Below are 24,979 nucleotides of genomic sequence, written 5' to 3'. Positions count from 1 at the left end.
TCCATCTGGGCCGTAGGGCAAATGTAGCCTATATGATGCCTGAGACATTCCATGTTGAGATTCTCGCCAAATGGTACCGAGCTAGAAAGTCGTGCAGAAGAACGTAGCTGGCGCACAGTGCTGTCAGGTGACGGTTTATATTGAGGAAAAATGAGCTGCGAAAGAATCCGGGACTGCTTGCATTTGTCCACCACAGGAGTCTAGCAGACGGATACAATCTCCACGTTTGCTGGAGCCTCTACGAAAATGACTGTGCGTGAGACCTGTGATCGCGCTTATACTGGTAATTTCAGAAGGACGGCAAGAGGCGGAATTCTCCTATCCACTTGTTAGGCTCGGGACTTTTGGTTTTCCTGTGGGCACGCTCTTTACGCTATATAGCAGTTCTAAGTTTCCCGGAGAATCAGTGGGGACATTTTTTTTTTATTGAAGTGAATGTTAGGAGAGGTTGGCGCCTTTATGTGGTGGCACCGGCTACTCCTTGTCACTTGGCTGAGGAAACAAATTTGCGCAAAAGGGGAGAATAGCGACACTAAATATAACACTCAGTAGAACACCGGATCACAAAAAGATATACAGTCCAACAGTACATGAGTCGCAAAGTTCTGTGCATGAGTTCAGTCCACGTACGCATATATGAAGTCCGATGTTTTGAACAGCCAAAACACACAACAACACTTGTAATACACTCCGTACAGGACAGAATTATATGTATTGCGTAAAAGTTGCGATCACCACATAAACCAACTATGCACCACGATCAACGTTTATGTAACTCATTTAGCGTATTCGGATCATCCAATACTTAATATTTTCCCAGAATGTTGGTCTCCTCTAAAAACTTTTTCAGAGCAAGAAGCGCTCTTTTTTGAAGGCCCGCAGTTGGCCATGGGCCAAGTATCTTTTTTAAAGTGAATGGTCTTCTGTCTAATATAAACAAATTAGCTTGCAGTACCGTTCTTTGTGTATCGTATTTCGAGCACTCGAGAAGAAGATGATGCACATCTTCGTCTGGATGGCCACAATAACACTGCGGACTAGAGACACGTTTTATTCTGTACAAGAAGCGTCTCGTAAATGCAGTACCAAGACGCAGCCGGTGTACCAAAGTTTCAAATTTTCTGTTGTCTCTTAGAGTTTCCGGCATTGATAAGTTTATACATGGGTCTATTGAGTATAGCTCCTAGTTTTTAGTTTGCTGGTCGAACCAGGTAGTTTCGCTGAGACGACAAGAAATCTGTCTCAGGATCAGACGGACTTCACTACGCAATAGGGGAAGATTGGTTGTCTCTGCGTTATTGTGCGCTCGATTCGCAGCTGCGTCCGCTGCAGTATTACCAGGAATATTGCATTGCCCAGGAATCCACTGAAATGCAATTACGTGGTTCATTGCGCTTGCTTTTGTAAGTTCTTTGAGCGTCTCATACAATATCGAAGTGTTCAAAGAATTTTTCTTATTGCTCTGTAGTAATGTGAGAGCGGCTTGCGAATCACTAAAGATAACACATTTTTGCGAATGTTTTTCTAATGTTATGAAACTCAAAGCACACAGGATTACAAATAGTTCTGCCATGGTGGAAGATGTCTCCCGGGATAATTTAAATGTTTGCTCTAGCGCTAAATGTGGAATGACGAATGCTGAAGTCGATGAATTTTTATGACACGAACCATCTGTATAAACGTGGATGTACTGGGGATATAATGAGTAAATTTGGTAGAGTGCCAGTTGCTGTGCGGCTACTATGAACATGTCTCTCTTAGATATAATCCATTTACTTCGCTTGGGCTCATAGCCATGTAGTCATGTAGGGGATGCAGTTATGGGGGGGGGGGTATGCCATTCACAACGATCTCGGTAAACTGATCGACCTGATTGTCGACGTCGCATATGCTAGTCAAGAGAGACCAGTCAGCTGCAGAGAAAAAATTGAAAAGGCCAACATAGTGTCTATGTCTGAAAGCTAAGCGGGGGTACTTGCTGACTCCATCGGCTGAAAAGGACGCGGATATATTAAGCAAGGGGTGCAACTTGTCAGGACGGACAAGCGAAATGTCAGAATGAGACACTGCTACATTCTGTACATCTGACAGGCACAAGTCGAAAACATTACCGCGACAGTTCTCAGTTGTATAAAGCAAGTGGCAAAGGGCTATGTATAATAACATTATACAGTGCAGTGCTGAATGCAAAAAGTGAATGGAAAAAGGTATAAAGGAATGAAAATACAAAATGCATGAATTTGACATAATAAATAAACATAGTCATACATTGCACAGAAGTAATAAACGATTAAGGGGGCAATGAAGGGAATATACTGCATGAAAATGCTCAAAGTGCTCTTATGCCCGTACGCGCGTGACAAAAAAAAAACACCAACAAAAAACAATATAATAATAACGAAGCAGCATGATCACAGACGGTGAGTGACAGCACACAGACGGCATGTTCCTAAATACAAAGAAAACCGTTAATCTTTTCGTACTTCATGCAAAAGTTGAAATCCGCGATTGCACCGTAATGCTCGGACGACCATAATTAAAGTGCAGCCCCAATTTCTAGGATACTTGGCTAGGCCCTAAAGAGACTCAGTCCATTAAAGGCATCGGCGGTCAGTATATTCCCACGCGCGCGGTTTTATATAAAGCCTATCGCAAATGAACGACATAAGTTTAGACTAAGCAAATAATACTATTGCATTTGTTGGGTAAAAAACATATCTTTCATATCTCTGACGCTAATTTTTAATATATAAATAGTTCTCGTTAAATAACTATTCAACACAGTAGAAAAGATAGAGAGAGAAGTCATAAGTGAAATGCAGGGAGGTTAACTAGGCTGAGCCCGGTAGGCCACCCCGCACTGTAGAAAGAGGAAAACGGACTGAAAGATAAGAAGCAAGAGAGACGTTAACACTTTGCACAGTAGGAAGACGGTATTCTAGCAACTGCGTGGCCATAGAGGTAAGTATTCCAATATCCGTGGACTTTCCTATATGCGGCGTGTTGACACGTGTACGTATTTATCCTCCTCTTAAGGACTGCATTTCACCAGCTAACAACTTCATGTTATCGCTCAGCACAAGACGCGCGTGCATGATTGGAACTTACTGGAATGTTATCGATTGTTCTATGCGTTGTCTGTTGTCACCGAAGCTTGTGTAATCTGACTGTACGCGTGACGCGAATTCGCAGATTCTCTGCAATACTCTGCAAAGTTCGATGACTCGCGTATAAAAGCCGACGCATGCCGACGCGCTTGACCGGCAGATGAGATTCCGACGATGGCCGACTGTGCTCGCCGCTATCGTTGTGCTTTGAGTGTAACTTGCTTTTCTGGGCACAAGTTCGCCCAATAAAAGTCAGTTTCGTTATTTACAATTTTGCTACTGTGTTGTCGACGGTCACTACCACGTGACATCTGGTGGAGGTGCTGTGTTGTGTATACTGCATTTTAACTCTCATGCGAAGTAGTTTTTCATTTAGAACCTTTGATGAGTAATTTGTAAGGGTCGGCAAATTTTCTAAGTTTCGGATATGAATCGAGTATTGCGCACGAAGTATGTGTAGTTGCATTCGAAAATGAAATATTCAGTAGTTTTCGATATTAGAACCTGACATATTATTTCTTAACAACCGACTGCCAAAGTCTTATTATTGTTCGCCTTCTGCTAAACAAAGTATAGGAATTATCAGAAGGGAAACAACGACAACATTTTTCGAAGAAATACGGGAACCATATTCATAATGCAAACTTTGTTTTCTTTTTTGTGGCGGAAGCCTATATGACGAACTGTAAGTTTTGCTTGTAGTCTGTCATTTAGTGTTCTTTTGCCTTTAGTCATATTGAATGTTTATCTTTATGCTAAGTCATGTATTCCTTGCAACATGCCCTTTTCAAGTTTTTATGGCACACATGTCCTTCAAAAACCTTATTTTTCTTTTTCTACAACATCAGACCTTTTTTCGGCATCTATTTATTTAGCATTCTGGTAAAGCTTCTTCATACAGGAGCTATTCATTTTCGGAAAGCTTGTTCGCAACCAAGCTCTAAAGATTTTGAGGGACTATTTATGTAATCTTTAATCACAATTAGTAAACTTGTGCTTAAAATTGATCATTGAGCCTGATAGCGTGGTGCGTAATTATATGACAATAAATATTTCAGCTCTAAATACGTATATTAGATATTATATAATCGCACTTTTCCATAGAGATGAGCGAACCTCACTTTTGGTATACGAAACAAATAGTAATTTACACAACTGTCACTTATAATTGCCCTCTACGCATTACGCATAGAATCCTCAGTTTTGCCAGTAGTGGCTCTGCTGGACGGAAATTGAGTACTTTTCCGAATAACTTTTCAGCCTACTCAATTTTTTATTACTTATTTACGCGCCCGAAACTAACACATATTCATTTAAGTGTGAAAGAAATAGGGAGTTATGGAGAAGCCTCAAAATCTCCTGCAGGAGGTAATATTCAGGTCTGTAAACGATGCCAACAACCATCGTTAGCTATGACTAAATATGAACTACGTACTTATCCCATGACATGCTATTTGCGAAAACTACACTCATAGTTTTGCATTCAATCGTGAACTATACATCGGAGTAACATAAGTTCCAAAGTTGGTGGAATTCACATTCTTTGCGTGGAATATACTATTGCTTTTTACAGCAAATGCATTTAGAGCTTACTTCCCTAGTCCTTTTGATATCCGCTGGTTCCCACCAACGGCACCAGTGTGCAACACTGGAAAGAGTTTTGCCAAATTTTTATGAAACCAGTGTCCCGTGAAGGTTCCAACTCTAGACAATCTCAAAATCCTACTTGAATATTCTGCCGCTTACCCGAACCGTCGATAAAAAAGCAAGGAATATGTGGAAAACAAGAAATGCACCACGCCTTCCCCCCCCCCCCCCCCCCCCCGTTTTCTTTTCTTTTTTTTGAGATTTAGGTTGTGTTCGGCAGCTCGTTGGCTTATGCGACACTGTGTGCCTAATGTAGGAAACTCTGCGACGTATCGCTGTGACACGCCGTTTCTTAAGTATCAGTCTGAAACAAGATTTTTCAACCGCTGGTGAGAGCCTTCGCCGCCCAGGGGATGTATGCCCATCGACTTGTTTTTACCGCGTCGGCATTATGGACAGTACGTCGTGCGCCAAAGCCACGCGCCAACGGCCTCACGAGAAGGAGATGATGGTGAACTGCTGTGCCAAAATTTCGAAAAGGCGGAAACTAGGCCATACTACTGCAGCCTGACAAATGCGCTTCTCCGAAGAGACCACCATAGGATGGCGTCGAATACTAGGAAGAAAAAGCGCGGTCTGACCTCGAAACGCAAACGTTTGTTGTGACGTAGTGCACATGTTTGCGAGAGCGCCAGAAGCGCAGATTCCCCATAGGTGGGCGTCCTTTCAAGTGCCCGGAACTTGCGTCTTTCAGTTGTAATTGATATTTTGGACAACAGTTTCTATGTGTGCATATTAGTAGGTCGTCAACCTAAGTAAATCATTTGGTAGCGCCGATCGCCGTGTATATTCTTCCTTCCTGTGTGTATTTTAGCGGCTAATATTTATTTTAGGCAACAGCATTTCCGTCTATGAGTGGCGCACTGCCTATTAACGTTGTCGGTTGCTTTACTGCACGGATGATCAGCCACTCTCTTTCAGCAAGCGACAGATCGGTCACGACCATCTTCGCTGAAACGTATACAGGGTAGGGACGAGTGCCCTGAGAATTCTGCCGAATCCTATAAGCTTTCGCACAAAGTCCATTGCTGGGCAGCCGTATATACGATACACCTATTCGCGTTGCGCTCAGCCTGGCAGCTTCGAGTACGTCGTCAAGGGTACAACAATCGCCATGAAATCGCATTGCCCCTCGGTTGCTTATCACGCATTCATTGTGCGCGCGCCCCGCTTTACGATCTAACGCCACCTTTACAATTCTGAGTGGCATGGGCCGTGCAAGCAGACCAGACGTGCCGCAATAGACGCTGCTGCTTCGTTCTGTTACTTATTTAGTATAGATGTGAAGGTTTACCCTGAACATAAAAATTCTAAGAGCAAATGTGTGAAATTCTAAATGAATGGTGCTATACAGGTGTCACAAGCCCTGTGAAGCTGCAATAGAACCGCTTTTCATCCTTCCACCTTTTTTCACTTTGTGTTGTAGCATAAAACATAAATAAACATTTGATTGGTTGGTTGATTGATTGAGTGATTGGTTGAACGTTTGAGTGATTAATTGATTGACATCTCAGACATGACTCTCTGCACACGTTTGCCGCGTAAGAAATCTTGTGCAATTAAGAAAGGTCTTCCTGAACTTGTCTTAAAAGAACAAAATAGTGGGAACTGAAAGTGAGATTGCGCCGTTCCTCGTTGCGTCAGGAAGTGCAACAAACGACCAGCTGCAGCGATCGCTTAATTTAATTATGGGGTTTTACTTGCCAAAACCACTTTCTGATTATGAGGCACGCCGTAGTGGAGGACTCCGGAAATTTCGACCACCTGGGGTTCTTTAACGTGCACCTAAATCTAAGTACACGGGTGTTTTCGCATTTCGCCTCCATCGAAATGCGGCCGCCGTGGCCGGGATTCGATCCCGCGACCTCGTGCTCAGCAGCCTAACACCATAGCCACTGAGCAACCACGGCGGGTGATCGCTTAATTAGGCGCACCAGTTACTGTGGTATTGCTATTCCATTTTTCGTTATTTTTAGCCTCAAATGATAATACCATTATGCCACTAAGTTTCGACAAAGACTCTCACCAGAACAGGAATTGGCCTCCCTGGTTAAAAATTCGGCCAATACCTCCCTCATGACTTTTGCAATTAACCCGTGGCCCTCATTCCCCAGCGACAGCGGAACACTTGACTAAGGAAGAGGTCAGACTTGCGACGTGGCAGAGGGAATAACAAAACAGACAAAGGCCGCCACTGGAAACTAAACATAACAACGTACAGCACGCGAACCCTCTAGAGTGGGGCTCGCTTAGCAGGACTCTGTGAGGAATTATCAGGCACGGCTTGGAATATTATAGCCTTAGTAAGGTTAGAAGAACTGGTGAGGTTTATACAGTGCTGATTAAAGGCCATATTCTCTGCTACAGAAGTCTTCCAGATAAGATATAATGTGGGGTAGGACATCTAATTCGTAAGGACATAGCGGGCAACATTGATGAATTCTACAGCATTAAAGAGAGGGCAGCATACATCGTAATAAAGCTAAATAGGAGATATAGATTAAAGGCAGTACAAGCCTACACTGCAACCTCCAGTCATGATGCTGAAGGAATAGAACGGTATGTATAAAAGTATAGCGCAGCAAACAGAATGATGTCATACCAACTCGCCCCAGTTGAAGCCTTACTGAATAGAACAGTTTTAAGAATATGTTCAATTAGCAATGAATATGGTGCAAGCAGTATACTGTAGTCATGGGTGACTTCAAAGCAAAAGTGGGGAAAAGGCAGGCTGGGGAGCAAGTAATTCGCAAATACAGCGCCGATTTTAGGAACAGTGGAGGAGGTATGTTGGCAGAATTCGCGGAAAGGAATAGACTCGGAATAATGAATAACTTGAAGCGCAGTAAGAGGTAGTGGACTTGAAAAAGCCCTAATGGAGGTAAAAAAAATAAAATAGATTTCGTACACTTTGTCAATCCCAGCATAGCGAAGGATGGAGAAGTGCTGGCAGGATAAAGGGCAGTGATAATAAGTTGGTGAGGTCTAGGATTGCTCTCAATTTGAAGACAGAAAGAGCAAAATCAGTCAAGAAGAAACACGCTAACCTAGATGCAGTAAAGGTAAAAGCAAACGAATTTAGGCTGGTCATCTCAAGCAGATATGCAGCTTTAAAATCGGAAGATGACGATGCGTAGATGTAATTAATCAAACCTTAACTAGGCTGAAATTAGAAGCAGTAAACATCGGCAAAAACGTCGAGAGCAAGTAGGGCTATACAAAACCAGGTACAACCAAATTAGCAAGATCCACTAAGCTTCAACAAGATACTCCCTCACCAGAACAGGAATCGGCCTCCCTGGTGCAATATTCGGCCACTCTCACCCAAATGGCTCATTCGACTAACCAATGGCCCTCAGTCCCCTACAGCTGCGGAGCACCTGACCAAGGCGGCGGTCAGACCTGTAACGCAGCAGAGGGTGCTAAGAATCTCTGGACCCGGACAGATAATCAATGGAAACTGACCCTTGCAGCGTTTAGCACCCAAACACTCTCGAGTGAAGCAATCCTCGCAGGACTCTGACGAACTATCAGGCATTGTTTCGGATACCACTGGCCTTAGTGAGGTTAGAAGAACTGGTGAAGCTTATACAGTGCTGACAAATGGCCACGTCCTGTGCTATAGAGGACCACCAGATAAAAAGCACTTCGGAGTAGGATTCCTCATCCATAAGGACATAGCGGGCAACGTTGACGAATTCTGCAGCATTAATGAGAGGGTAGCAGTAGTCGTAATAGAGCTGAATAGGAGGTATGCATTAAAGGTATTACAAACCTGTACGCTCCAAACTCCAGTCACAATGATTAAGAAATAGAACAGCTTGATGAAGATAGTGATTGATTGATTGATTGATTGATTGATTGATTGATTGATTGATTGATTGATTGATTGATTGATTGATTGATTGATTGATTGATTGATTGATTCGCTTCGCCACAGTAAGTGTAACAGTGTAACATGAATTAGTGATGCGGGAAGTGCAAACTCAGTAAAATGTAGTCATGGGCGACTTCAATGCAAAAGTGGGGAAAAAGCAGGCGGGTGAACAAGCAATTGGCCACTACTGCATCGATTCTAGGAACAGTCGAGGAGAGATGTTGGTAGAACTCGCGGAAAGGAATAAGCTGCGAATAATGAACACCTTCTTCAGGAAGCGTTGGAACAAAACGTGGACCTAGAAAAGCCATAACGGTGAAACTAGAAATGAAATTGATTTCATACTTTTTTCCGTTCGAAGCATAGTGAAGGTTGTAGAAATGTTAGGTAGGGTAAAGTGCAGGGACCATAGGTTAGTGAGGGCTAGGATACAGCTCAGTTTGAACAGATAAAGAGTAAAATCGGTCAAGAAGAAACAGGCCAACGTAGACGCAGTAAGGGTATAAAAGCAGACCAATTCAGGCTGGCACTTGCAAACAAATATGCAGCCTTAGAACAGAGAGATGAAGATGACTTAGAGGGGCCAATAAATGAAACCGTAACTAGGCTCGCTTCAGAAGCAGCAAGTGAAGTGGAAGGTAAGACACCAAGGCAACCAGTAGGTAAGCTCTCCCAAGTAGAACTAATTCTAACGCGCTCGTATTTTCCACAAAACGTTAGAGCTTCACTTTATTACGCATTTATTGATTGTCACTTGCAATACTGCATCTCAGTTTGGGGAAACACATATTGCTCGAACATAATACATCTGGAACATTTATAAAATCAAGCCTTGAGGATCATCAATTTCTCTAAAAACATGTCACATGCAGTACCAATTTTCAGTTCCTTAAAAATACTACCATTACGTTACATGCTCCAGCTCAAATTGGTTTTAGTAATATACCGCACACTAAATCATGAAATAATTTTAGATGCATTTAATAACTCTGCTCTTACCAACACTAACAATACGAGATTTTCCTCTAACAACAATTTTTTGCTCCCTCGAATAAACACTAATTATGGAATATTTACTTCCCTTTTTACGGCCATTAAATACTAGAACAAACTACCACCCCATATTAAAGCCTGCCGCACAACATTAACATTCAGGAGAGATACGAAGAAATATTTACTAACGACACTACTGGCTACTGATTCATTGCTATAAGTATATATTGTGTACAAATTTATTTTCCAGTTTTTAATGATTCTGCATTTACCTAATGTATCGATACCTTTTATTTATTTTTTATTCTATATCTCCCTTAGTCTTCTTTTTTCTCCTTTTTAGGCGTATTATATTTTTTGTCGCATAGTCTATATAACCTTTGCACTTTGCGTATCGCAAGCATATATTTGTTTCTAATTATCTGTTACATTAACCTCGTGTTCTTTGCTATGTGTCATTCTTATGTTTCCATAACGTGTCAGTTACTACATATTTATTTATTCATACGCTGTATCGGTTTCATTTGCTTGTGTTTTGAACTTCAATTATTGTAAGCACCTTTCTGTATTTGTTTATTTGCTTCATTAACTTCGTGTTTTCTTATGTCTGTCGCTGCTATGTTACCATAATGTATTAATTCCTACTTTGTTAAATTACTTATAGGAGGTCCCCTTGACAGTTCTTGTAACTCCGGGACCTCCTTCTGTACTAATGATGAATGATGAAATAAAGTGAAAATATATCAGCAGTAAAAAAAAAGTAACAAAGGACCTAATAAAGAAAAGACAAAGAATGAAAATCTCCAACTCAAGAGATCAGATAGAATTCGCGGAACTGTTAAAACTAATCAATAAGGAGAAAATAAAGGATATCTGAAATTATAACGTGAGAAAGACTAAGGAAGCAGTAAAGAATGAACGCAGCTTGAAATCAGTGAGAAGGAAACTTGGCATAGCACAAACCAACATGTACACTGAAAGATAAGCAGGGTCATGTCATCAGCAATCTCGAAGATATAGTAAAGACGGTGCCAGAATTCTATATACTCACCTATATCGTAGCCAAAGCAGCCACGACACCTCCATTCGAAGTAGTAATGAACAGGTTACAGAGGTTCCTTCTAAAACGTGCGATGAAGTTAGAAGGGCCTTGCAAGACATGAAATGGGGAAAAGCGGCAGGAGAAGATAGAATAACAGTCGATTTAATCAAGGATGGAGGAGACATAATGTTTGAAAACTGGCGGCCCTTTATACGAACTGTCTATCGACTTGAAGTGTCCCAGAGAACTGGAAGAATGCCAACATAATACTAATCGACAAAAAGCGAGACATCAAAGAATTGAAAAATTATAGGCCGATTAGCTTGCATCCAGTATTATATAAAATATTCACCAAGATAATCTCCAATATAATTAGGGCAACACTGGACTTTAGTCAACCAAGGGAACAGGCAGGTTTCGGAAAAGGATACCCTACAATGGATCACATCCATGTCATCAATCAGGTTATCGAGAAATCCGCAGAGTACAATTACACTCTCTATACGGTTTTCATAAATTACGAAAAAGCATCTGATTCAGTAGAGATACCAGCAGTCATAGAGGCATTACGTAATCAAGGACTACAGGACGCTTATGTAAATATCTTGGAAAGTATCTACAGAGATTCCACATCAACCTTAATTCTCCACAAGAAAAGTAGGAAGGTATCTATAAAGAAAGGGGTCAGACAAGGAAACACAATCTCTCCAATGCTATTCACTGCGTGCTTGGAAGACGTAGTCAAGCTATTAAACTGTGAAAGCTTAGGAGTAAGGATCAACGGCGAATATCTCAGCAACCTTCGATTTGCAGGTGACATTGTCCTGTTCAGCAACACTGGGGACGAGTTACAACAAATGATTGAAGACCTTAACAGGGAGAGTATACGAGTGGGATTGAAGATTAATATGAAGAAGACAAAAATTATGATCAATAGCCGGGCAAGGGAACAAGAGTTTAGGATCGCCAGTCAGCCTCTAGTGTATGTGAAAAAGTACGTCTATCTAGGTCAACTACTCACAGGGGACCCTGATCATGAGAAGGAAATTTGCAAAAGAATAAAAATAGGTTGGATCGCATACGGCAGACATTGTCAGCTCATGACTGGAAGCTTACCGTTATCGTTCAAAAGAAAGGTGAATAAACAATGCATTCTACCGGTGGTGACATATGGAGCTGAAACATGGAGACTGACAAAGAAGCTTAAGAACAAGTTAAGGACCGTGCAGAGAGCTATGGAACGAAGAATGTTAGGCGTAACGTTAAGAGACAGGAAGAGAGTGGTGTGGATCAGAGAGCAAAAAGGGATAGCTGATATTATAATTGACATTAAGAGAAAGAAATGGAGCTGGGCAGGTCATGTAATGCATAGGTTAGGACCATTAAGGTTACAGAATGGGTGCCAAGAGAAGGGAAGTGCAGCCGAGGAGGGCAAAAGACTAGGTGGAGTGATGAAATTAAGGAATTCGAAGGCGCTAGCTGGAATCCATTGGCGCAGGATAATGTTAATTGGAGATCGCAGGGAAAGGCTTTCGTCCTGCAGTGGACATAAAATAGGCTGATGATGATGATGAATTTAGGGAAGGCACCAAGGCCACCAGTAGGTAAGCTGTGCCAATAACGAAGGAGGTAATAAAGAAATGACAAAGCATGCAAGCGTCTAACTCAATAGATCAGATAGATATTATCTCTCAAGATTTATCGCTGAAATGTGAAAGCTTATATATAAGAAGAAATTAAGCAATATTTGAAACTATAGCGTCGGAAATATTGAGGAAGCAGTAAAAATGGCTGCGGCATGATATCAGAACATGGCATAGGACAAGGCAAGATTCATGCAGTGAAATATAAGGACGGTAATTTCGTCATCAATCCAGATGATACAGTAAAAGCCGCAGAAGAATTTTATACTGACCTGTAGAGTATCCAGCGCAGCCACACAACCTTCATTGGAAGTAGTGATGGACAATATACAGAGGCTCCTTCTATAACTAGGAATGAAGTTGGAAGGGCCTCGCAACAGATGTGCCGTGGAAAAGCGGCAGAAGAAGACGAAATAGCAATTGATTTAATTAAGAATCAAAGATGGAAGAGATGTTATGCTTGAAAAGCGTGCGCCCCTTTATACGCGATGCCTCAAGACTTAAGTGAACCAGAGCTGGAAGATTGCCAGCATTATGCTAGTCCTTAAGAAGGGAGACGTGAAAGAATTGAATAATAGGCCCATCGGCTTGCTTACCGTATTGTATAAAATATTGACCAAGATAATTTTCAATAGAGTCAGGGCAACACATTAGTCAACCAAACGAACAGGCTGGCTTGAGGAAACGCTATTCTATAGTGGATCACGTCCAGGTCATCAATCAGGTGACATGGCGTACAATCAAACTGTCTATATGGCTTTCATAGATTTTGGAAAAGGAATTTGCTTCAATAGAGATGCTAGAAGTCATGGAGGCACTGCATAATCAAGGAGCATAGGAGGTATACGTGAATTGTTTGGGAAATATGTACATTCCACAGACACCTTGGTTCTCCACAAGAAAAGTAAAAAAAAAGTTACTTATCAAGAAAGGGATCAACCAAGAAAATATAATCTCTCAAATACTTTTCACTGCATGCTTAGAAGTATTCACGCTATTAGATTGAGAAGGCTAAGGAGTAAAGATCAACGGTGAATATCTCAGCAAATTTCAGTTTGAAGATGACATTGTCCTGTTCAGCAACACTGGGGATAAATTGCAACAAATGATTGAGGACCTTAATCGAGATAGTGTAAGAGTGGGTTTGAAGATTAATGTGCAGAAGACAAAGATAATGTTCAATACCCTGGCAACAGAACAAGAATTCATGATCACCAGTCAGCCGCTTGAGTCTGTGAAGGAGTATGTTTACCTACCTCGATCACTCATCGGGAAGGATCATGAGAACGAAATTTACAGAAGAATAAAAATGGGTTGGAGTGCATATGGCACGAAATATCAAATCCTGATTGGTGCCTTACCACTGTTGTTGAAAAGAAATGTCCAATCATGGCATTCTACCGGTGCTAATATATGGCGCATAAACTATGAAGTATTGAAAGATGCTCGAGAACAAGTTAAGGACCACGCAAAGAGCGATGGAACGAAATATGTTCGGCGTAACGTTCGGCGTGACAGGAATAGAGCAGTATCGATCAGTGAGCAAATGGGCATAGCCAATATTCTAGATGATATTAAAAGAAAGATATAAATTTGGGCAGGCTATGTAATGCATAGGGCAGATAACCAGTTGAACATTGGAGTTAATGAATGCGTGCCTGGGGAAGGGAAATGTAGTCGAGGGCGGCAGAAAATAAGGCGATGGGGATGGAATTAGGAAATTTGCAGGCGTAACTTGGAATCAGCTAGCGCAATACAAATGTAATTCAAGGTCGCTGGGAGAGGCCTTCATCCTGCATGCAGTGGACATAGAAAATAGTCTAATGATGACAATGATAATTATGATGATGATTATGAATAAAAAAAGGGTAGACAAATATCCTAGCCTTTTCATGCTTCTGTGTCAGCTGCAGTGTCGCCGCTAATGAGTAAAGAAGATGAGATATCGCCGCTCGACACAAAGAAAAGAGAAAGACCCGGCCTGGACATTCAAATATATGACCTGTCCTTCAGGCGTACCACGACTACGTTCAAATGCTCTATTCCGTCTCAACAAGTCGAAGTCACTCATTCTCCCGTCAACACCCCTCCCGTAATCACAGCTGGATGGCTAACGTCCCCTTGGCGAAGCTGGTATAACCGAGTCGACCACTTGGCAGCAGAGGCAGCTGAGCGACATACCTATTCACCGTCATTTTGTTCTGCAGCTCTCAAGATTGCCAAATGCGCTGCTCAAGCGAACGAAGTTCATCGGCACCTCAAGCGTGGGCACAAGAGCATAGTGCAGCCGGAAACGCAGCTGTATGACTGACGTTATGGTGGCGGAGCTGATATAACCAGTGACCAAGCTGGGTCGACCACCTGGCAGGAGAGGTAACTCATCGGCACAGCCATTTAACACCATTTTGTTCTTAAGAATAGTGAAACAGAGCGCTAGCTTAAGAATTCTCAAACATTTCGCGCGTCTGTTGCTACTTCAACATCTTGATATGTGCTAGTATTTTCTTCGTATTACAATTGCTTAGCATATTACTCTTGTTGTGGTGCACTTGTCTTGCGGATAGACAAGGCACTCCCAGACTACTCGCATTGACACTCGCAATGTCTAGCATTTACATTCGTGAACTTTGCGCAAAATCGAGAACTCGAGGGCAGCATAGAATTAATAAACTAGAAGTTTGAAGAGACGAACAAGCTAGGTGCCGCCTGTACAGAAAGAGAGGTCTTGACAAAGGAAGAGGAAAACCTGCGAGAACTTTGCAAAAGATATGAATTCGCCATTGAACAGTTGCGAAATAGAGGTGTTAAGAGTGAACAGTGCTCGCGCCGGTGTAGTTTAGAAGCGAACAATCTAGTGCAAAAAAAACACGAGAATGTCGCCCATTTTGTCAAAATAGGTGACTCTATATAGGCTTCCATAGCCATCATGGCAAGATGTTGCACTGTGACAAGAGTCGCGCTGCAGATTCATTCACTAAAGCTTCCCTCAGCCACCTTGGTGGAGCTTGGAAAAAAAGCGGACCCTTTATTGAGCATTAAAACGTGTTGATTCACAAAGCACGACGTGCTCAACCTTGTAGAAACATGCCACAGCGCCACTTTACGATTGTAGACGCGCAGAAAATTTTGGCGACGAACGCATCCAGTACTTCTATCTTCAGCGTCAGAATATGCGCGCGCACAGTAACTCAATAACGCGCCAAGCTTCTCAGAGCGCTAGCTTGCTCGAGGGAAATTTGTTAGGGTGTTTATTCCGCCTCTTTGGTCATGCATCCATGGCCTAATGGTGAGGGCATTGGGCTTCTGTGCTGCCAAACTGGGTGCGAAACCAGTCATCGGATATGTAATATCTTTTATCTAGAGTCCGTTCCATACATAGCAGTCAACGCTGTGTAAGCTATGCAAGAAGTTCGGTCAAGAAAAGTTATCACTCCGCGCGTTCCGTCCCTGCTTCGCTGCACGCCAACAGCGTTCGCTCGCGCGAGCATGCACGTGAGGCTCCTCGCGACTGGTCGCAAATAAAAAGCCCCAAAAGAACAAAAATAAAAACGATCTAAAACCAACGCATTAGCAGCCGTATATCACAGTGTCCTTGTTTCTAAGGGTTAAAACTTGTTTCATTCAATACTGAGCCTATATAAAAAGCAGTTGCGCCCAATTTCGGTCAAAAAACATCGAACTATACCCAAGTGCGAACGAAGCCACTGCAAGAAGTCTGTCTAGCCTCCGCAGAGTTGACTGCTATGTATGGAACGGAGTATAGTGGCACGATTTCCGTGAGCTGTGCGAGCGCGGCGTTTTGACATCAGTGTGCAGATGCGCGGTCGATTGTGGTTAAATTCTACCACCAAAGTGCAGGAAGAATTAAGAAAGCTTCGCTTTAAAAATTTTTCGGGGACGCGAACCGACGCAATTTCACACTCGTGTTCATAAGCGCTCCTCGCCTTCGAGCTCTCCACCAACCGTAATATGCTTGAGTAGCAACGCTCGGAAGATTCTTTATTCGCGTCTTTCACAGAAACAGGTCTGCCCTACAGTGTCTTCCAGTAGATGGTAGAATGATTTGTCCTAAAATTTTACCTCGAAAATCACCAAGCATATTTACTCAAGCGTGGTTGCATGGAAGCCGCCAAGATAATCAATAAAACCAAGGACCTTGGCGCAATCAAACTCATCTGGATACCAGGTCGTACTGGCATCGGAGGAAATGAACTCGCCTATGTGATGGCCACTGCGCACGCAACATACCAGTGGCGCCCCGACAGTGAGGCGAGCATCGAACCCGAACCGGAAGACTGGAGCCGATCGAGAATCGTTGAATATCACAAAAGGGCTCGAATTAAATTCGCCCCGCCCCATCGGAAACTAAGGAAAGCGGAACAAGTCACTTGGAGGAAGTTGCAAACCAAAACTTACCCACACCTACATCTCCTACATAAAATAGGTAAACAGCGATATCCAGATGAGTGCCCGTGGTGTGGGGCCGAGCCCACGCTGGACAACATCACGTGGGAATGCGCCAAGGCAACACTCACGGAACCACAACGCGAGAGGAATGGGAGGCCTTGCTCTCAAGCTCGGAGTAGGCAGCCCAGAGGGTTGCCACACTCCAGGCAAGCCGCAGAGCTCAAGCCAGCGGACCCCTAGTATAAGGGCCCCGACCAACCTGAAGATCGCTCATCTTATTTTCTAGAATAAATGTTTCCTACTACAGGATGACGAAGCGCCCCGCCGCAGTCTTTCCGGGCGGTAGGGAGACGCGACACATTTTCTTTTGTTCAATAGCACAGAAAAATCGTGCTTACGGAGCAGCTTAAATAATTTCAATCTCGGCAAGGGCAAATGACCCGAAGTTTCAACGTTCTGCTAAACGCGGTACCGTTCAGTTGCATTTTCTTGTCGGTTTTCAGGCGTGAATTTCCCGATGCATCTTGGTTATCTTTTATTATTTTATTAGTCTTTTATGGCGCAAGGGCTACAACGGCCAAAGAGCGCCAGCAACATCTTGGTTATCTTACCAAACTTATTAACTTTGACAGAGCAAACTTGTAGGCTATCGTAATGAATTTTGTACGATAGCATTAAATCCGTGGCTTGAATTTATTATTTTATTTAGCGCACCCCAAACTAAGGAAACATTAGGCTGGAATACACTTCAAAGTCGTAGAATAAACGTTCAGATTAAAATTTTTGCACAATATATATCATTTTAAAACTGGCCTCAATCGTGATAACTACATAAGGCCAACGGAGTACACTTCTGCCAGGCGCGATCAACCACTTAAAATTAAAGGGTATAGATGTAGAACAGAGCTTTTTAAGATGTCATTTTTTCCTAAGATGGTCAGTGAGTGGAAGAGGTTGCCCAGCGATGTTGTATCGCAATCTTCAAGTGATGCCTTTGCTTCAGCCGTGTGACTTGCAATTTTTTTTCTGTACTTTGTGCTTGCGTCACCAGAACCACTTTGTTTCACTTCGCGCATGTACGTTATGCTCTGCTTCTCTCTTTTTTTTTTTGTCGTTGTGTCAGCGATTTGCCCTGAACTGTTAGTTATTTTTTCATGTATTCTATATTAACTGCTTTTTCTCAACGATATATGCACTTCTCCCCCCCCCCCCCCCCCCCACTGTAATGCCAAACTGGCGCTGTGGGTGCTGTGATAAATAAATAAAATATATAAATAAACAGCGTCGTTAATTTCTTTTCGAATATTACATTACGTTGAACCTCTTCTCTGGAGAATTTTTTTTCTTGCACAGAAACAAATAAAGATTAAATAGGTTGCGGACTTTGTATCTTTACTGCACCTATATTAACATTTGCTTTGAAAGGTAATTAACTCTACAGCTAGTAAATTAAGTAAATTATTTGCTTGCTATAGTGGCACAGTGACAACGTACCCTCCTGCACCGTCATGTAAAACTCGTGCAGCAATGCGAAAATCAGCCAAACAGCCTGTTCTTGTGGGGATAAAACAGTAGACAACGACACGTTAAAGAAAAGTAAATCAAAACTATGAAGTCAGCCAGTTGCATCCCTTCCTGTGAATCCTATAAGTACAAGCAGTTCTTGCACGTTCACAGCTGATCAAGTATGCAGAAACATTCATGTCTTAACTGTTTCTAATAACAGTTTCCAATAAGTTTGTGATCACATATATTAGTGTGTAAACCCATATACGATATGCGCTGTGATTACTATCTTTATAAGTAATGAAATACCATTCTACTTGCAAGAACGTATCACCCGGGGATTTTAGAACAAATTTCTGCATTTCAACTACACACAATATGTGGTTTACTCAATAAAGGACCACAAACTGCTTTTTTTTTGCAATGACAAACTTATTCCAAGTTTTACCTACGTAACAGGCAAAAAAAAAAAAAGAAACTATAGACAAAAATGTTGTTCTTCAATTTATTCACCTGCCACTGTGGCTATAGCATTCTGCTGCTAACACAAGGCGAGAGGTTGAATTTCTAGCCATGGAAGTCGCATTCAGATGGGAGTCATAGGTAAAAAAAAAAGCCCTTAAACTATTATTGCATAGGGGGGCATGCTTATGCAAAATCTAACACCAATCGAAAGCAAAGGGCACACTTGTAAAACAACAATATTTCGTGTTAATTCGAGTGTGGAAACATTCATTGCATCAATATGTATTGTTTAAGAGCACTGCACAAATGATCATAATCAGGTATAGCAAGTACTCCGTCAGGAAGCTGGTTCTGCAGATGTATGAATGTCTAGACATGAATGCTCATACTACGTCGCACACAGAGCACAAAGAAAACCTTTTTCAAGAGTTGTCCCTTCTGGCAGATAGGAGTGGGCCATCAGCAGCAGAAACTTTATTGCAGGGCATTGTGTAATACCGCTTATGAAAGAATGAAGAGAGTGAAGAGGCTTTTAACAGCAGTACCTCATGCTGCTGTTATAAGAGGAACGATCTGCAAAAAGATTTCTGGTCGAGCACTTAAGTTAAACAGTAACTTTTTGAAAGACAGAATATTGCAGCTGAGAGTTGGAGGTACATTTGGCCCACCTACACCAACAACACGGGCATTCTACAAGAAGTACTACAGCCTATGGTGTACTACAGTCTATGGGAAAGCTATCTTATACAGAAATCAAGAATGATACAACAAGCTCTCGACAACACTGCAGACTTTCTTGGCCAGCCTAGCCTCTGGCTTTCTGATAAGTCGGCTTACGTCGACATTGAAAAAAAAAGACTAGAATCAAGAACTACCCCAGATTGCCCATTGTGCTCCACATAGCTGGACAAATATACCCGCAAGTCAACATTTCACAAATCTTCAGCTAGTGTAAGACCATGACGGCAGAGCCAGCACGTGCGTGAAACAATTATGCCGTGCGTGGGCGCAAATTCTACACCTGGTGAAAAGAATCTTGAAATCATGGGGGGTGGACGAGTGGATGCTATGGAAAGTCGCAGATGCTGTGCTTGTGTCCAAGGTATTGTACGGTATGAATTGGCGAGTTATACAAATTACCAAGAAAAAAACGCATCTTTGAAGGCTAGGTAAAAATTGGTGTTTGATGCAGCCAAACATAAATAATGATGCTACAGAAAGAAAATACAGAAAAATTCTAAGTGCAGGCTAAAAATCATTACAATTGCCAATCCTTCATGCCAGCATCTTTCAAGAAACACTGTTGTTATTCCAATAGACAGGCTGACAGCTTACTTACGCAAGCACACTCTTCCAGTTCCATAGCATGGAACTGGAAGAGTGTACTTACTGCTTACTGTTCTTACTGCTTCACACTATACATTCTTGCTACATTGGCCAAATAAAAGATTTTATAAGGTACACAGAAGCATCATAAGGGCCACTAAAGTGAGCTGTTGCAATCTAAAAAAAAAGGATAGCCTGGCTGCAAACTGCACCAGAGAACACATAGGACGAACAAGGAAACCGAGATGATCTAACAAGCATAAGTTTAATGTACACGCCAAGTAAATGCTAGCTGACAAGCAATAAACCGAACATGCACAAAAAGGAAAAGCAAAAATTAATGTGTGTTTCCTGACAGGAAATGCATCCATTTCTAACAGAGGCCATGCTGACAAGATTGTCCCAGCGTTTTTAGATCTACAGCGTCCATAATTTCTCTAGGCAGCCGATTTGCACAGGATGCTAGCTTCTTCCTCTACAATGCACGCTCAGATGTCGAGAGTGTATTTTAGAGGATGAAGCTAGCATTCTGTGGAGATCGGTTGCCTAGAGAAATTATGGAAGCTGTAGATGCAAAGACACTGGGAGAACCTTGTGTCAGCATGGCCTCTGTTTCACTTTCAGAGATGGATGCGTTTCCTGTTGGGATCTGTGTGGACCAGTTTTTGCTTCTGCTTTTCGTGTAACTTCGATTTATTGCTTGTCAACCAGCATTTACTCGGCGTGTTCAATAAACTTTCATTTCTTAGTACGCCTCATGATCGTCTTGGTCTCTAGCAGAAAGGTGCTCATTCTTTTTACAGTGAAGCTGTATATGCCTAGGTGAAACACTCGTGGTCTGATCACAAAAACCCTAGTGGACGGGGGGGGGGGGGGGGGGGAGGGTATGAGCCATTGTTTAGCGGGTTGTGAGCCATCGCATTCGTCTTACATGACGGACGGAGAAATTTCTTGTTGGGTAGACATAGAAATGCTTATGCATTTAAAACATATACATTCATCTATGCATTATTGCAGGGAAGGGACACGAAGGGGGACGGGGTTAAGACAACATCACGATGTCCCAATTATCTTGCAGCAAAAGTGTGGTGGGCCATGGCTATACCGATAGTAATGTCGTTTCTCCTTCGCAGCAGAGCGCGAGTGCAGAAGTCTCTCTCCGACTTCCCAGTAGGTTCAAAAATGTGTCCCTGTATTTAATTAATGAAACGTGCAGCCCCGATGTGTCACATTGTAACTACAGTGCATAACCGAGTCATAATACTATGATTAACGCATTACATAACACAAATGCGTAACATAATTCAGAAAGACTGATGAACCCGCTGGATTAATACAGTGAACCATTCATTTCACGCTTCATGATGGTGGTTATGCGAAGTGCCGTGTGTGGCATTACAAATAAACAATGTGATAAACCCAAGCCAAACGTGTGCGAAACCTCATTAAGAAACACAGACAACCAATATTATAGAAAGACTTGAATAAACCGTCGGAATTAACCCAATGATAAACACCGGGGCTGCACATTTCAGCTTCACTGGTTTACCATCTGTACAGGATGCATGGGCAGTATTTTTTTCTGTTATTGTTTGTTAAGTATTCTATAATGTTGTGCCAGTAAAACACGTTGGGCTATTTGGTGCATTGTATTGGTGCTGCTTTGTTGCTGGTTTTTTCTTAATTTTGTGCCTTTCCTTTTGTAACTACTTTTTTATTCCCCCTCACCTAATACTCCAACCTTGCAGCCTGCGAGGTATATAAATAAATAAGTACATAAGCACATGTAATTCATTCATCTGCATACACCTCGCACCATTTCTTGCTCAGCAAACGTCACTGTGTTGATGTCTCGCAGTGTGCATGTACGTTAACTGCCGTTTGCATTTCAGTATAGTTTGTGAACCGTGTAGTGCATCAAGATTACATGACATTAAGGTTTGACCTATGCAGTGCATAAGCAAACCTTGCAAAAGATAACATGTTGGATTGTTGAAAATAAGACAAACTGTATATATCGCAGGTACTTTAACAGCATTTAATCGACCACTTGACAAAAACTTAACTCCGCATAGATTCCAACGCGTACACTGAATCTGCAGTTTTCCTTTTTGCTTATTAATGTCGTTGTTACTGCGTGGCCACATTGTAGATTTGAAAACAGTCCAATAAATTTGTTTGCTGCAATATAAAAATATGCGTAGATCACTGCGATTGCAACACCAGGGGTGCTATGCAGGATGCGCCGAGTTTGGCGAAACTCGGGATCTTCACGAGCTCTGGCGACACCCCAAGATGAAAGCACAAATGGTACGGAGACACAGTTTATCTTTCCACAAGCCTCCAGTTTCATTGGTTTATCTAGATTCACTCTGGGTGGCTATCATTCCTTGGGCGTTGCCTTCTGGGCGGTCGACCAACAGGGGCTCACGTGATCATACCGTCGGTGCATGGTCGTGCCTTCTTTCACTTGTTTGTCGTTCCACTGAGTGCATTACACGCACAAGCGAGTTATAAAACAAATGCATTTAGTACAATATCATTAGTTAGTTTGACGTCGTTTAAAAGCATTTTAAAGCTTACAAGATGTAGACTGAATGTGTATTCGACTAATTTGTTATTTAGTACGCTTCGCATTATACCACGAGGGAACGCTGTGGTGGCGTCATCACATACATTCATCGGGCGAGCATGGCGGCTAAACATCGAAGAGGCCCAGTGTAAACAAACTCGTACAACGAGCTTGCAGTGCGCGACGTAGTGATCAGGCTCGACGATGACCACTATTTCTTGGATAGTTCTGTTCCTCCGTGAGCAATCTTTCCGTGCACCCCGAAAGACTGCGAATAGCTTAGGCGATTTTACAGATCGCAACGCGTACTTACTGTTCACGGCACAATCCTGAACAAACAACTTATCCGGTGCTGCTTCTGTGAGTGCGCTGAGTTCCTCCACTCTGCGTGACTGCGAGTGTCACGAATATTGCATAGTGTGTGCAAAAGGAAGACAGCCGATATAGCTACGATGCGACAAGGAGGTGATGCCGACGATGGATCTCGCAACCAACACAGTGACGGAGGCATCGACAAACTGCAGATAAGTATATTTCTACTGTTTCATATTTAGCATAATAATAGTGCACGGATTAAGTCACTATCGTAGTAACGAACTGAATGTCCAGCAGTTTAAAAAAGGCATTGAGAACCAATGAGTGTTCGTCATTTTACATGTACGTGGGCCCGCGAAAATATGGAAAACATAAAGGTAACCTTCACTAACTTGGTGAGATAACAGAAATTCATCACTGACATTCAGCCCGCAGAATCTATGGAACAGTATCTTTATCCAGGTGAAATATCAATAGCAGGCACTGATGTAAAGCAGGAAACTTATACAAAAATTTCATGGTTTCAACGGGAGGCATTCCCGAATCGTGATCGCCACGTTACCGATATCCTTGAAAAATGTTTAGAATCATTGCATTCTACCGGTTATGCAATATGGCACATAAACCTGGAGGTTAACAAAGAAACTTGAGAAGTCGAGGACTGTGCAGAAAGCGAAGTAACAAAAATTGTTGGAGATAGCATTAAGGCAGGAAGACAGTGGCGTAGTAAACCGTGGCAACTGATATGCTAGCTGAGATTAAGAAAAAAAAAATGGAATCGGCGGGCAGGCCATGCACATCTTCAATCACTTGTTGCCAATTTATAACAGGTGATTACATAAGCGTGACAGAATGGATGTCAAGAACTGCAGCCGAGGATGGTAGAAAATTGCGTAATGGGACAAAAATATGTTTGTAGGCATAGGATGCAATCAGCTCGCATAAGACGGGATTGTAGGGAGCGTCATTGGTTTTGCAGTGAACAAAAATAGGTTTGTGGTGCTGACAGCAGAGACTTGTGAAGGTGCGAGGACACCTCAGCTGTTGGCACACTAATAAACATTACAATTGGCTCTGAAAAAAACAACCCGTTATGAAAAATAAAGCAATGTTGTCCCGACAAATTGTTTTATTATGCATACACTAAAGGCTTCCACAGTTAAGGGCATTTAGTACCAATAGTGCAATGAGCATTTTTATTTGTAACTAATGGTTTATATGCGGTTGATTCATTCCAACAATCCACTTTTTTTGCAGCAAAACATTCTGCTGCTGGAGGCACTCAACCACCTGGTGGCAGTAGGCGAGCGCCAGGCACGTGCTCTTGAGAGTGTGGCAAGGTCCAGAGGGCTGCTCTGCAACAGTAGGATCAGTGCCCTCACTGCTCTCCAGTCGAGCCCCCAGAACACACCTTATAAAGGAGCTTTCAGTTTATTATTTTGTTTATTATTCAAGAGCATGAACAAAATTATTGCAGTAAACATTGTGCTGTGCATATTGGGACACTTGTAACATGCACTTGATGTCTCTTCAAAATGGGCAAAAACGTAAGACAACCTGTGCCACTCTTGGACCGTGTAAATGAAAAAGACACTAATGCAGCATATACGTCATTGTGCTGTTTGTTCTTTCTATGTGCAATACAGTGGGTGTTGATTAGCCACAAGATGAATGGTGTGTGTATTTCACAATGAAAAGACGGGAAACGGCATGAGCTTAATAATGCTATCACCTATAGACTGTGCATATGAATGCAACACTCCCCGATGTAAACGTGCCATTACATGCATGTTCGATACCACATATTCTTTAACAATGTGATATATTTGCATGTACTAATTTTCACACAGCTTAAGCCCATGCATAGCTCACTTGTGATGTATTCATTTCATAGGCCAAATAATTGTACACTTTGTCCTTTTGTGTTGTATGAAAAGCGGCATCCTCTAGTCGGATACAACTTCACAAGACAGGAGAGGCCCCGCCCAGATGACCAAAGTGCAGCTGCCCATTGCCTCCACGTCTAAAGAAATAGTCCCTCTCCAATGAGCGGGTATTAGTGCGTCCAGCGGCACGACG

The sequence above is a fragment of the Dermacentor andersoni genome, chromosome 1 (assembly GCF_023375885.2).
Source record: "Dermacentor andersoni chromosome 1, qqDerAnde1_hic_scaffold, whole genome shotgun sequence".
Classification (NCBI taxonomy): domain Eukaryota; kingdom Metazoa; phylum Arthropoda; class Arachnida; order Ixodida; family Ixodidae; genus Dermacentor; species Dermacentor andersoni.
The sequence above is the reverse complement of the archived record's forward strand: the minus strand, read 5'-3'. Positions refer to the sequence as shown.